This window comes from Coregonus lavaretus, assembly GCF_964263955.1.
Source record: "Coregonus lavaretus genome assembly, contig: HAP1_SCAFFOLD_730, whole genome shotgun sequence".
Classification (NCBI taxonomy): Eukaryota; Metazoa; Chordata; class Actinopteri; order Salmoniformes; family Salmonidae; genus Coregonus; species Coregonus lavaretus.
This window is the reverse complement of record NW_028162263.1, coordinates 1-13,482: the sequence shown is the minus strand read 5'-3', so window position 1 is coordinate 13,482 and position 13,482 is coordinate 1.

The following is a 13,482-nucleotide window of genomic DNA, read 5'->3' as shown; positions in this document are numbered from 1 at the left end:
GGAAATATGAGACATGATTCACACTGATACGTATTATCAGCAACTGCAATAATGAATTGCATAAAATTGTCAACTCTTTACATAAATATCTATTTTCTCAAATTACATAGCGTTCACGTTTGTATTGCTAGGCATTACGAATCAACACAGGCCATGTGGAGATGTTCATATTGAAACATAACTTCTTATTTTTTGAGTTCCTAAATTGTTCGATAAGATTAGTACAGATTTTTTCAGGGGACCCCAAGTTTGGGAACCACTGTACTAACCTCTCTCTCTCTGCTTGCTCCCTCTCTCTCTCTCTCTCTCCGTGTCTCCTCTGCTTCCTCCTACATGCATTGCAGCCTGCCTCAGCCTCACCACTGAGCAGCACATCAACGTCTGTCTCTGTAGCTTAAACTCTGTAAAGTTAATATGAAAACTTTGTAGCCCATTTTTTGCACCTGCTGAGGTCAGGCTCCGTTTAATGTTATCTTCTTACTTCTTCCTTCTAGCTGGCTAAGTAATACTAGCCAGAGCCCTTCAACGTCACTAAAATAGAAGTCTCTGCTGGCAGCTAGCCACCTGACTGACTGACAGTGCATTTTCGAAAAGTATTCAGACCCCTTGACTTTTTCCACATTTTGTGACGTTACAGCCTTATTCTAAAATGGATTAAATTGTTGTTGTTTTTCCATCAATCTACACACAATACATAATGACAAAGCAAAAACAGTTTTTTTTTACATTTTTGCTGACAAAACAGAAATATCACAAGTATTTAGACCCTTTACTCAGTACTTTGTTGAAGCACATTTGGCAGCAATTAAAGCCTTGCGTCTTCTTGGGTATGACGCAACAAGCTTGGCACACCTGTATTTTGGGAGTTTCTTCCATTCTTCTCTGCAGATCCTCTCAAGCTCTGTCAGGTTGGATTGGGAGCGTCGCTGCACAGCTATTTTCAGGTCTCTCCAGAGATGTTAGATCGGATTCAAGTCCGGGCTCTGACTGGGCCAGAGACTTGTCCCGAAGCCACTCCTGCGTTGTCTTGGCTGTGTGCTTAGGGTCGTTGTCCTGTTGGAAGGTGAACCTTCGCCCCAGTCTGAAGTCCTGAACGCTATGGAGCAAGTTCATCAAGGATCTCTCTGTACTTTGCTCCGTTCATCTTTCCCTCGCTCCTAACTAGTCTCCCAGTCCCTGTCGCTGAAAAACATCCCCACAGCATGATGCTGCCACCCCCATGCTTCACTGTGTGGATGGTGCCAGGTTTCCTCCAGACGTGACGCTTGGCATTCAGGCCAAAGAGTTCAATCTTTGTTTCATCAGATCAGAGAATCTTGTTTCTCATGGTCTGACAGTCCTTTAGGTGCCTTTTGGCAAACTCCAAGCGGGCTGTCATGTGCCTTTTACTGAGGAGTTGCTTCCGTCTGGCCGCTCTACCATAAAGGCCTGATTGGTGGAATGCTGCAGAGATGGTTGTCCTTCTGGGAGGTTCTCCCATCTCCACAGAGGAACTCTAGAGCTCTATCAGAGTGACCATCGGGTTCTTGGTCACCTCCCTGACCAAGGCCCTTCTCCCCCAATTGCTCAGTTTGGCCAGGTGGCCAGCTCCAGGAAGAATATTGGTGGCTCCAAACTTCTTCCATTTAAGAATGATGGAGGTTTTGGTTCCCTACCCCAGATCTGTGCCTCGACACAATCCTGTCTCGAAGCTCTACGGACAATTCCTTCCACCTCATGGCTTGGGTTTTGCTCTGACATGCACTGTCAACTGTGGGACCTTATATAGACAGGTGTGTGCCTTTCCAAATCATGTCCAATCAATGGAATTTACCACAGGTGGTCTGCAATCAAGTTGTAGAAACATCTCAAGGATGATCAATGGAAACAGGATGCACCTGAGCTCAATTTCGAGTCTCATAGTAAAGGGTCTGAATACTTTAGTAAATAAGGTATTTCTGTTTATTTTTTTTATACATTTGCTAAAATCTATAAAAACCTGTTTCGCTTTGTCATTACGGGGTATTGTGTGTAGATTGATGAGGAAAAAAATAATTTAATCCATTTTAGAATAAGGCTGTACAGTAACAAAATGTGGAAAAAGGGAAGGGGTAATATATGTATCTATAAGAGACTATTTACCAGTTGTGCACTCATTCTACGAGAGTTTTTTTTTTTTGTGGGGGGGGGGGGGGGGGGGGGATGTCTGTAGACAAGACAGGAGTCGCAGGGCAGTTTTAAAATGGCCATTTGTCCGGCATCTCGTAAACACACTGTCAGCAGCGTCACTAGTGGCCTAATAGAGCCAACTCTGAGCTGGAGTAGTTGGTTTCACGTCTCAGGCCCTCGGTCTGTGCTGTGAGAGGCCGGAGTTAGCCGTCTGAGAGAGTGGTGAATGTGCTGCTAAAGGCCAATCAGGAGACAGGAGAACATAACAACACACTACTGGTCAGGATTCACTAAGAGACAGGAGAATATAACTAACACACTACTGTTCAGGATTCACTAAGAGACAGGAGAATATAACTAACACACTACTGTTCAGGATTCACTAAGAGACAGGAGAATATAACTAACACACTACTGGTCAGGATTCACTAAGAGACAGGAGTATATAACTAACACACTACTGTTCAGGATTCACTAAGAGACAGGAGAATATAACTAACACACTACTGTTCAGGATTCACTAAGAGACAGGAGAATATAACTAACACACTACTGTTCAGGATTCACTAAGTGACAGGAGAATATAACTAACACACTACTGTTCAGGATTCACTAAGAGACAGGAGAATATAACTAACACACTACTGTTCAGGATTCCACTCATCTGTCTCTCTCTATCTCTCTCAATTCAATTTCAATTTCAATTTAAGGGCTTTATTGGCATGGGAAACGTATGTTAACATTGCCAAAGCAAGTGAAGTAGATAGTAAACAAAAGTGAAATAAACAATAAATATTAACAGTAAACATTACACTCAGAAGTTCCAAAAGAATAAAGACATTTCAAATGTCATATTATGTATATATACAGTGTTGTAACAATGTGCAAATAGTTAAAGTACAGATAAACATAAATATGGGTTGTATTTACAATGGTGTTTGTTCTTCACTGGTTGCCCTTTTCTTGTGGCAACAGGTCACAAATCTTGCTGCGGTGATGGCACACTGTGGTTTTTCACCCAGTAGATAAGGGAGTTTATCAAAATTGGGTTTGTTTTCGAATTCTTTGTGGATCGCTGTAATCTGAGGGAAATATGTGTCTCTAATATGGTCATACATTTGGCAGGAAGTTAGGAAGTGCAGCTCAGTTTCCACCTCATTTTGTGGGCAGTGTGCACATAGCCTGTCTTCTCTTGAGAGCCAGGTCTGCCTACGGCGGCCTTTCTCAATAGCAAGGCTATGCTCACTGAGTCTGTACATAGTCAAAGCTTTCCTTAAGTTTGGGTCAGGTATTCTGCCACTGTGTACTCTCTGTCTAGGGCCAAATACCATTCTAGTTTGCTCTGTTTTTTTATTTGTTCTTTCCAATGTGTCAAGTAATTCTCTTTTTTGTTTTCTCATGATTTGGTTGGGTCTAATTGTGTTGTTGTTGTTGTTGTTGTTGTCCTGGGGCTCTGTTTGTGTTTGTGAACAGAGCCCCAGGACAAGCTTACTTAGGGGACTCTTCTCCAAGTTCATCTCTCTGTAGGTGTATATATATTTTCTGTTGTATTTCTGACTTTATGTTTTTTTTACCCCATATGTAACTCTGTGTTGTTTTTATTGCACTACTTTGCTTTATCTTGGCCAGGTCGCAGTTGTAAATGAGAACCTGTTCTCAACTGGCTTACCTGGTTAAATAAAGGTGAAATAAAAATAAATAAAAAAGGTGATGGCTTTGTTATGGAACGTTTGGGAATCGCTTCCTTTTAAGTGGTTATAGAATTTAACGGCTCTTTTCTGGATTTTGATAATGAGCGGGTATTGGCCTAATTCTGTTCTGCATGCATTATTTGGTGTTTTACGTTGTACACAGAGGATGTTTTTGCAGAATTCTGCATGCAAAGTCTCAATTTGGTGTTTGTCCCATTTTGTGAATTCTTGGAATTCCCCAGACCTCACAACCATAAATGGCAATGGGTTCTATAACTGATTCAAGTATTCTTTGCCAGATCCTAATTGGTATGTCAAATTTTATGTTCCTTTTGATGGCATAGAAGGCCCTTCTTGCCTTGTCTCTCAGATCGGAAGTTACCTGTGGCGCTGATGTTTAGGCCGAGATATGTATAGTTGTTTGTGTGCTCTAGGGCAACGGTGTCTAGATGGAATTTGTATATGTGGTCCTGGCAACTGGACCTTTTTTGGAACACCATTATTTTTGTCTTACTGAGATTTACTGTCAGGGCCCAGGTCTGACAGAATCTGTGCAGAAGAACTAGGTGCTGCTGTAGGCCCTCATTGGTTGTGGACAGAAGCACCAGATCATCAGCAAACAGTAGACATTTGACTTCAGGTTCTAGTAGGGTGAGGCCGGGTGCTGCAGACTGTTCTAGTGCCCTCGCCAATTCGTTGATATTTATGTTGAAGAGGGTGGGGCTTAAACTGCATCCTTGTCTCACCCCACGGCCCTGTGGAAAGAAATGTGTGTGTTTTTTGCCAATTTTAACCGCACACTTGTTGTTTGTGTACATGGATTTTATAATGTCGTATGTTTTTCCCCCAACCCCACTTTCCATCAATTTGTATAGCAGACCCTCATGCAAAAATGTAGTCAGAAGCTTTTTTGAAATCATACTTCGTACTATCTTCCAGTCACCAGTCACTGTTAAACTCCTATGTCAACGATATCCGTTCATATCCGTTCATATCCTTCATACTTCGTACTACCACCAGTCTCTCTCTCTCTCTCTCTCTCTATATATATATATATATATATATACAGTGGGGAAAAAAATTATTTAGTCAGCCACCAATTGTGCAAGTTCTCCCACTTAAAAAGATGAGAGAGGCCTGTAATTTTCATCATAGGTACACGTCAACTATGACAGACAAAATGAGGAAAAAAAATCCAGAAAATCACATTGTATGATTTTTAATGAATTTATTTGCAAATTATGGTGGAAAATAAGTATTTGGTCAATAACAAAAGTTTCTCAATACTTTGTTATATACCCTTTGTTGGCAATGACACAGGTCAAATGTTTTCTGTAAGTCTTCACAAGGTTTTCACACACTGTTGTTGGTATTTTGGCCCATTCCTCCATGCAGATCTCCTCTAGAGCAGTGATGTTTTGGGGCTGTCGCTGGGCAACACGGACTTTCAACTCCCGCCAAAGATTTTCTATGGGGTTGAGATCTGGAGACTGGCTAGGCCACTCCAGGACCTTGAAATGCTTCTTACGAAGCCACTCCTTCGTTGCCTGGGCGGTGTGTTTGGGATCATTGTCATGCTGAAAGACCCAGACACGTTTCGTCTTCAATGCCCTTGCTGATGGAAGGAGGTTTTCACTCAAAATCTCACGATACATGGCCCCATTCATTCTTTCCTTTACACGGATCAGTCGTCCTGGTCCCTTTGCAGAAAAACAGCCCCAAAGCATGATGTTTCCACCCCCATGCTTCACAGTAGGTATGGTGTTCTTTGGATGCAACTCAGCATTCTTTGTCCTCCAAACACGACGAGTTGAGTTTTTACCAAAAAGTTCTATTTTGGTTTCATCTGACCATATGACATTCTCCCAATCCTCTTCTGGATCATCCAAATGCACTCTAGCAAACTTCAGACGGGCCTGGACATGTACTGGCTTAAGCAGGGGGACACGTCTGGCACTGCAGGATTTGAGTCCCTGGCGGCGTAGTGTGTTACTGATGGTAGTCTTTGTTACTTTGGTCCCAGCTCTCTGCAGGTCATTCACTAGGTCCCCCCGTGTGGTTCTGGGATTTTTGCTCACCTTTCTTGTGATCATTTTGACCCCACGGGGTGAGATCTTGCGTGGAGCCCCAGATCGAGGGAGATTATCAGTGGTCTTGTATGTCTTCCATTTCCTAATAATTGCTCCCACAGTTGATTTCTTCAAACCAAGCTGCTTACCTATTGCATATTCAGTCTTCTCAGCCTGGTGCAGGTCTACAATTTTGTTTCTGGTGTCCTTTGACAGCTCTTTGGTCTTGGCCATAGTGGAGTTTGGAGTGTGACTGTTTGAGGTTGTGGACAGGTGTCTTTTATACTGATAACAAGTTCAAACAGGTGCCATTAATACAGGTAACGAGTGGAGGACAGAGGAGCCTCTTAAAGAAGAAGTTACAGGTCTGTGAGAGCCAGAAATCTTGCTTGTTTGTAGGTGACCAAATACTTATTTTCCACCATAATTTGCAAATAAATTCATTAAAAATCCTACAATGTGAGTTTCTGGATTTTTTTTCTTCTCAATTTGTCTGTCATAGTTGACGTGTACCTATGATGAAAATTACAGGCCTCTCTCATCTTTTTAAGTGGGAGAACTTGCACAATTGGTGGCTGACTAAATACTTTTTTCCCCCACTGTATATCTCTCTCTGGTGGATGCTGTGTTGTGGTGTGTTGGAGTGATGAAGGAATGAAGGAATGAAGAGGTATTTTTACATTTTGGTGTATTATTCGTAGCGCTGGGGCTACACTAAGGCTAGTGTAGAGTATAAAGCACACCGTGTACCTCTGTTAAATGGGCTAGAAGTCTTTCCCTGATCCCTCTGAGTATAGGGTCTGCATCCCACATGGTATCCTCTCTGATCCCTCTTAGCTGGACACCAAACTGGGCTCACCGTGTCTGTCTCGACACACACTGGACACCCACACAGCCTGGGTGGATTACGGACTAAGGCTACGTCTCAAATTGGCACCCTATTCCCTATATAGCGCACTACTTTTGACCAAGACCGTATAGGGACAGAGAAAGAGAGAGGGCCCCATACGTCTCTGGCCAAAAGTAGTGCACTACATAGGGAATAGGGTGCCAATTGGGAGGCAGACAGAGTCTCTGTTGATTACACACAGCCACCTATCTCAGACAACCACCAGTCACTGTTAAACCCCTTTGTCAACAATATCCCTTCATATCCTTCATACTTCGTACCACCACCAGTCTCTGTTAAACCCCTATGTCAACAATATCCCTTCGTATCCTTCATACTTCGTACCACCACCAGTCTCTGTTAAACCCCTATGTCAACAATATCCCTTCGTATCCTTCATACTTCGTACCACCACCAGTCACTGTTAAACCCCTATGTCAACAATATCCCTTCGTATCCTTCATACTTCGTACCACCACCAGTCTCTGTTAAACCCCTATGTCAACAATATCCCTTCATATCCTTCATACTTCGTACCACCACCAGTCACTGTTAAACCCCTATGTCAACAATATCCCTTCATATCCTTCATACTTTGTACTACCAGACCAGGGGCCATATCCAGAAAGAGTCTCAGAGTAGAAAATAGTCGTAAGTGCTGAGAATAAAGAATAAAGATGTCTTACTACCTACTCTTAAAGGTTAAAATAAAAGCTATTCATGAAGCCTCTTTAGTCATAACAAGAGTCCCACCTAGTCGGCTCGGGGATTAGAACCAGCGACCTTTCGGTTACTGGCACAACGCTCTTAACCACTAAGCCACCTGCCGTCTTACTCCTACTCTTAAAGGTTAAAAATAAAAGCTATTCATGAAGCCTCTTTAGTCATAACAAGAGTCCCACCTAGTCGACAGATATTTAGGAGACCTCAAGAGCTGCTGTCCGAACCAGCATGTATCTTGATTATAGAACAGGGCAGTGACTCAGTGGTTCCTGCGTCAAATTGCATGCAATTGCTTTGGAGTTGAAATAACGTTTAAATATTTCTATGATCAACCCAGAAATAATCTAGACCTACATGCAACAGTATCTCTTGTGCTTTTTACAATGATTTTACATGAGGCCTAATTCACATGATATTCCTAAATACTTATAACCACTAGGCTAATAAATAAACACAGCTTTTTATTTGTATTATTTAATTACTTACATCATCTTATCTCAAGCGCAATATCACATTTGAAAATACATCTAAATTGGGGATGCCTGTAAATTTGGCCAATTGACAGCATCTAGGGCAGGGGTGTCAAACGTCCGGCCCGCGGGCCGGATCAGGCCCGCAAACGGTTTTAATCCGGCCCGCGAGATGATAAAAAAAATAAAACAAATAAAAATAAAAATAAAAAATAATAATAATAATTTTGTAAAGTATAAAAATGCGCTGCAATTTTTCAATAAAATAAACTGCTGTTCCAATTGCGTCCACTGGATGGCGCAATAGCAATTGTGTTAAGCAAGCAAACTGTTTATACCGGGGCAGAGCAAGTAGGCCAAGCACGTGCAGCCAATGAGCTACTTTGTTTTGCCCGCGATATTTATTCCGGCTTCTACTTTTAACATTATGTGCTTTGGCACCCTCATTGCCCCAATATGTCTCTGTCAAAAAAGAGAAAAGTGGACGCAGAGTGCAGAGTGTTCCAAGAAAAATGGTCATCCTATTTATTCACGGAATTGAATGGGAAAGCTGTATGTTTGGTGTGTTCAGAGCATGTTGCAGTGCTGAAAGAATATAACCTTCGTCGCCACTATGTGAGTCTTCATGCCGACAAATATGACAACTTTCAAGGACAGCGGAGATGAGAGAAGGTGAATGAACTGTTGGCGGGTCTGAAGAAACAGCAGTCTGTGTTTACTCACAGCCGAGACATCAGTGACGCTGCAGTGAAAGCTAGCTACCTCATTGCTAATGAAATCGCAGTGGCTTCAAAACCATTTAGTGAGGGTGAATTTGTAAAAACATGCATGATGAAGGCAGCGGAGATTGTGTGCCCTGAAAAGCGGCAGGCTTTTGCAAATATCAGCCTGACAAGAAACACAGTTGCAGACAGGATTTCCGATCTTTCAGTGGATTTGGACAGCCAGTTGAAGCAAAAACTAAAGTCATTTATTGCGTTTTCGGTTGCAATTGATGAAAGCACGGACATTACAGATGTTGCACAACTGGCCATTTTCATCCGCAGAGTTGATGACACATTGACCGTCACCGAGGAGTTCGTGGAGTTGGTGCTGATGACAGATACAATGACAGCAGCTGATATTTTTACCGCACTCGTCGGCGCGCTGGACAGGGTCGGAGTGGACTGGTCCCGCGCTGTCAGCCTGGCTACAGATGGTGCGCCCTCAATTATCGGGAAAAAAGCAGGCGTTGTGACAAAGTTCAGAGAGAAAGTGCAATCTGCAAATGGACGTGATTTTTTGACTTTTCACTGTATTTTGCATCAGGAGGCTTTGTGTTGCAAGTCATTAAAGATGGATAACGTCATGAAGGTGGTCATCCAAACTGTTAATTTCATCCGATCCAGAAGCCTGAATCACCGTCAGTTTGACAGCCTTCTCAGAGAGAAAGACCACATCTATGGCCTGCCATACCACACTGAGGTAAGATGGTTAAGCCGAGGTGCTGTGCTGAGGCGTTTCTTTGATTTACGAGAAGAAATTGAACAGTTCATGGAAGAAAAGGGCAAACCAGTGTTAGAATTTCATTCCACAGAATGGATGCAGGACCTTGCATTTATGGTGGATGTTACAGAGCACCTGAATAACTTGAACAAACAGCTGCAAGGGCGCAACAAAGTTGTCACGCAGTATTATGACAGCATACGTTCTTTCAAGTTGAAGCTGTCATTGTGGGAGACGCAACTTGCCGGTGGTGATGCAGCTCACTTCCCCTGTCTGAAAAATGTGTGCGCGACCCAACATGTGGCAGACATGAAGCGGTTCAAAGATATAAAATAACGGGACTGTTACGGGAGTTTGAGCAACGCTTTCAGATTTATGTTTATATGTTTTTATGTTGATGTGCTATTGTTTTTTATTGTTTTTATTTATTTGTATATTTAACCTGTATATTTAATTCTTGACTCTGTGGTTCTTGCACTTGTTTGGGGAACAGGATTTCATTATTTTTATCTACATTTCTGCCTGAGAAATGACACCCTGATATAGTTCTGTGATCTGTGATATACTTCTGTGAATCACTGAGGCATTGTGTGTTTGTGTGTTCTTTGTCCTCAGAACTTTCAAATAACTTGAGGTGTTTTATGATTAATAGTGATGTTGTGCTTTTGGACACTGTCCTCAGGCTCCAGCTTTATGTTTATATGTTTTTATGTTGATGTGCTATTGTTTTTAATTGATTTTATTTTATTTGTATATTTAACCTATTCTTGACTCTGTGGTTCTTGCACTTGTTTGGGGAACAGGATTTCATTATTTGTATCTACATTTCTGCCTGAGAAATGACACCCTGATATAGTTCTGTGATCTGTGAAACAGTTCTGTTAATCACTGAGGCATTGTGTGTTTGTGTGTTCTTTTTCTTTAGAATTTTCAAATAAACTTGATGTGTTTTATGATTAATAGTGATGTTGTGCTTGTACTATTTTGGACACACTGTCCTCAGGCTCCAGCTTTATGTTGTATGTTGATCGTATTAAAACAAAGAAAACAATCTGAAGTTGTTGTTTTTAAGTTATATATACCATGATTTTTCCGGTTCGGCCCACTTGGGAATAGATTTTCCTCCATGTGGCCCCTGAGCTAAAATGAGTTTGACACCCCTGATCTAGGGGCTATGTAAGCTTTGACTGTGTTCCATGAAAATGATAGACCTTTCAAACGTTTTACGCAACATTGTCGGCAAGTAACTTGATGCCTACTGTGCCAAAGCGATTTAGAGTTGTTAAACGGGAGTGACGAGTGTGTGGATATAACGGTAATATTATTTTTAAAAATCCACTTTGAACACCTATTAGGCTATACTTTATGATTCAATGCATTATGTCTATCACATTATTCAAAATATCAGAAAAGGTTTAAAAAAATAAATATATATATATATATATATATATATATATATATATATATGCCAACATATGAGTCAAGAATTAAGAGTAGGTATTGGCAAAGTGATTGTGTCAGGCAGAAATCGTATGAAACGTTTAACCATTGCAACAGCAGTGATGTGTTCAGAACTAGGAGCCGGTGTTCCGGTTTAAAGGGCTCCGATTGGTCTGAATGATTGGGTTCTAAATGCCTGTCTAGGCTGAATCCGTGAGGTAAATGTGAGACATAATGTTCTCATCCCTGGCTTAACACCGTGCCAGCTAGACATTGGTGGCATTCCAAATGGAACTATTCCCTTTATAGAGGGCCCTGGTAAAAAGTAGTGCACTATAAAGTGAATAGCATGCCATTCGGGATGCATACCTTCCACTTCGTGTCAAGATTGATCATACCAAGCCTCTCCTAAACCCTCCAACCCTGTAGCCCGGTACAAGGCTGTTCTAGAGAGTTCTCTCTCTCTTAGTGCCAGTAAATAAGGTAGGACTCTGCAAGGTCTCTTATACCAGACTGTACTATACATAATGCAGGTTGAAATCCTTAATCTCAGGGTGAGGAATTCCTTGATTGTGTCGATGTTGTGTGAGGGATTGATTGTGTGAGAGACCGAGAGAGGCAGAGAGAGAAAAAGAAAGAGAGAGAGGGAGAGGCAAGGAGAGAGAGATATCGAGAGACAGTGAGAGTCTGTGAGAGAAAGAGAGAGAGAAAGGGTGAGAGAGAGAGAGAGAGAGAGAGAGAGAGAGAGAGAGAGAGAGAGAAAGAGAGAGACAGAGAGAGAGAGACAGAGAGAGAGAGAGAGAGAGAGAGAGAGAGAGAGAGAGAGAGAGAGAGAGAGAGAGAGAGAGAGAGAGAGAGAGAGAGAGAGAGATGAGAGAGAGAGAGACTAGTCGCAAATGAATAAGAAAGAGTAAAACAGTGACTATCAGTCTGTCCAAAGAGGCAGTGAGTCTGTTATTGTCTGTGTGGCTCCAGCATGACTATCTATCCTATCGCAGGATAATCTGTTTGAACCCCGGGTCGGTCGTGTGTTGCGGCAGCCGCCCATGATTGATGGAAGAACAGGACCAACACTTACTAAGCTCTATCATGCCTCGCGACCTCGTGACCCTATGGTGGGCACAGTTTGTTTATGGGTGGTACCTCCTTTCCTTCCTCCCTCCCTCGCTTAACGCCACGCTAACCACTGCACCGCCCGACCGCTGCAGAATCTCTGCTGGGGCTAATGGGCCGGACTGAGAGATTGGACTGTCAGTATGGAGCCGGGACTAATTTGTCTTCCCTCCCTCCCCAGCCGTCTGAGGTAGACGTAGAGGTACCACCTGTGCACCCCTTGCAACACCCTCCCCGTGCTCCCCCAATCATCTGTCAGTGGTGACGGAGCCTCCTGGAATACAGATGCATGAGGGAGGAGAGGGAGAGTGTCAATTAGCATTAGCTGTCCTGACAAATCTGTTTTTCCTCTCTCTCTCTCTCTCTCTCTCTCTCTCTCTCTCTCTCCACCATCTGCTGCCGCTGAGGCCCTGGACAACTCTGTCCCTGATTCCTCTCTGTCACTATGTGGGTCCTGAGGATTTGTTTTGCTGCTACAGTTACAAGTCTGTAAATGGGTCACACACAGACACATCATTACAATGTGTGTCTCAGTGTGTATGTGAGGTAGATAGAGAGCAAGATCGAGAGAGAGAGAGAGAGAGAGAGAGAGAGAGAGAGAGAGAGAGAGAGAGAGAGAGAGAGAGAGAGAGAGAGAGAGAGAGAGAGAGAGAGAGAGAGAGAGAGAAAGAAAGAAAGAGTCAGAAAGAAAGAGTCAGAAAGAAAGAGTCAGAAAGAAAGAGTCCTTTGAACCTTTCATGACAAAACTTACAATGCTGCCTTGACCTTAATGATACTTTCAGACACAGTAGGCCCTAGATCCATCAGTAAACCACCAGCATCCGACCAGTTAGCAGAAAGCAAACATCTGACCAGTTAGCAGAAAGCAAACATCTGACCAGTTAGCAGAAAGCAAACATCTGACCAGTTAGCAGAAAGCAAACATCTGACCAGTTAGCAGAAAGCAAACATCTGACCAGTTAGCAGAAATAAAATAAGTTATTAGTAGTGGGCAGATTATATCACATCATTATCATACTGTACTGCTTCTGAAACCACCTTCTCTAGCTGGTTTGAATATGGAGGGCTAACCGCTAAGCTGTTGAAAAGGGAGGGCTAACCGCTAAGCTGTTGAAAAGGGAGGGCTAACCGCTAAGCTGTTGAAAAGGGAGGGCTAACCGCTAAGCTGTTGAAAAGGGAGGGCTAACCGCTAAGATGTTGAATAGGGAAGGCTAACCACTAAGCTGTTGACTAGGGAAGGCTAACTGCTAGGCTGTTGAATAGGGAGGGCTAACCGCTAAGCTGTTGTATAGGGAGGGCTAACCGCTAAGCTGTTGAATAGGGAGGGCTAACTGCTAAGCTGTTGAATAGGGAGGGCTAACCGCTAAGCTGTTGTATAGGGAGGGCTAACCGCTAAGCTGTTGAATAGGGAGGGCTAACCGCTAAGCTGTTGAATAGGGAGGGCTAACTGCTAA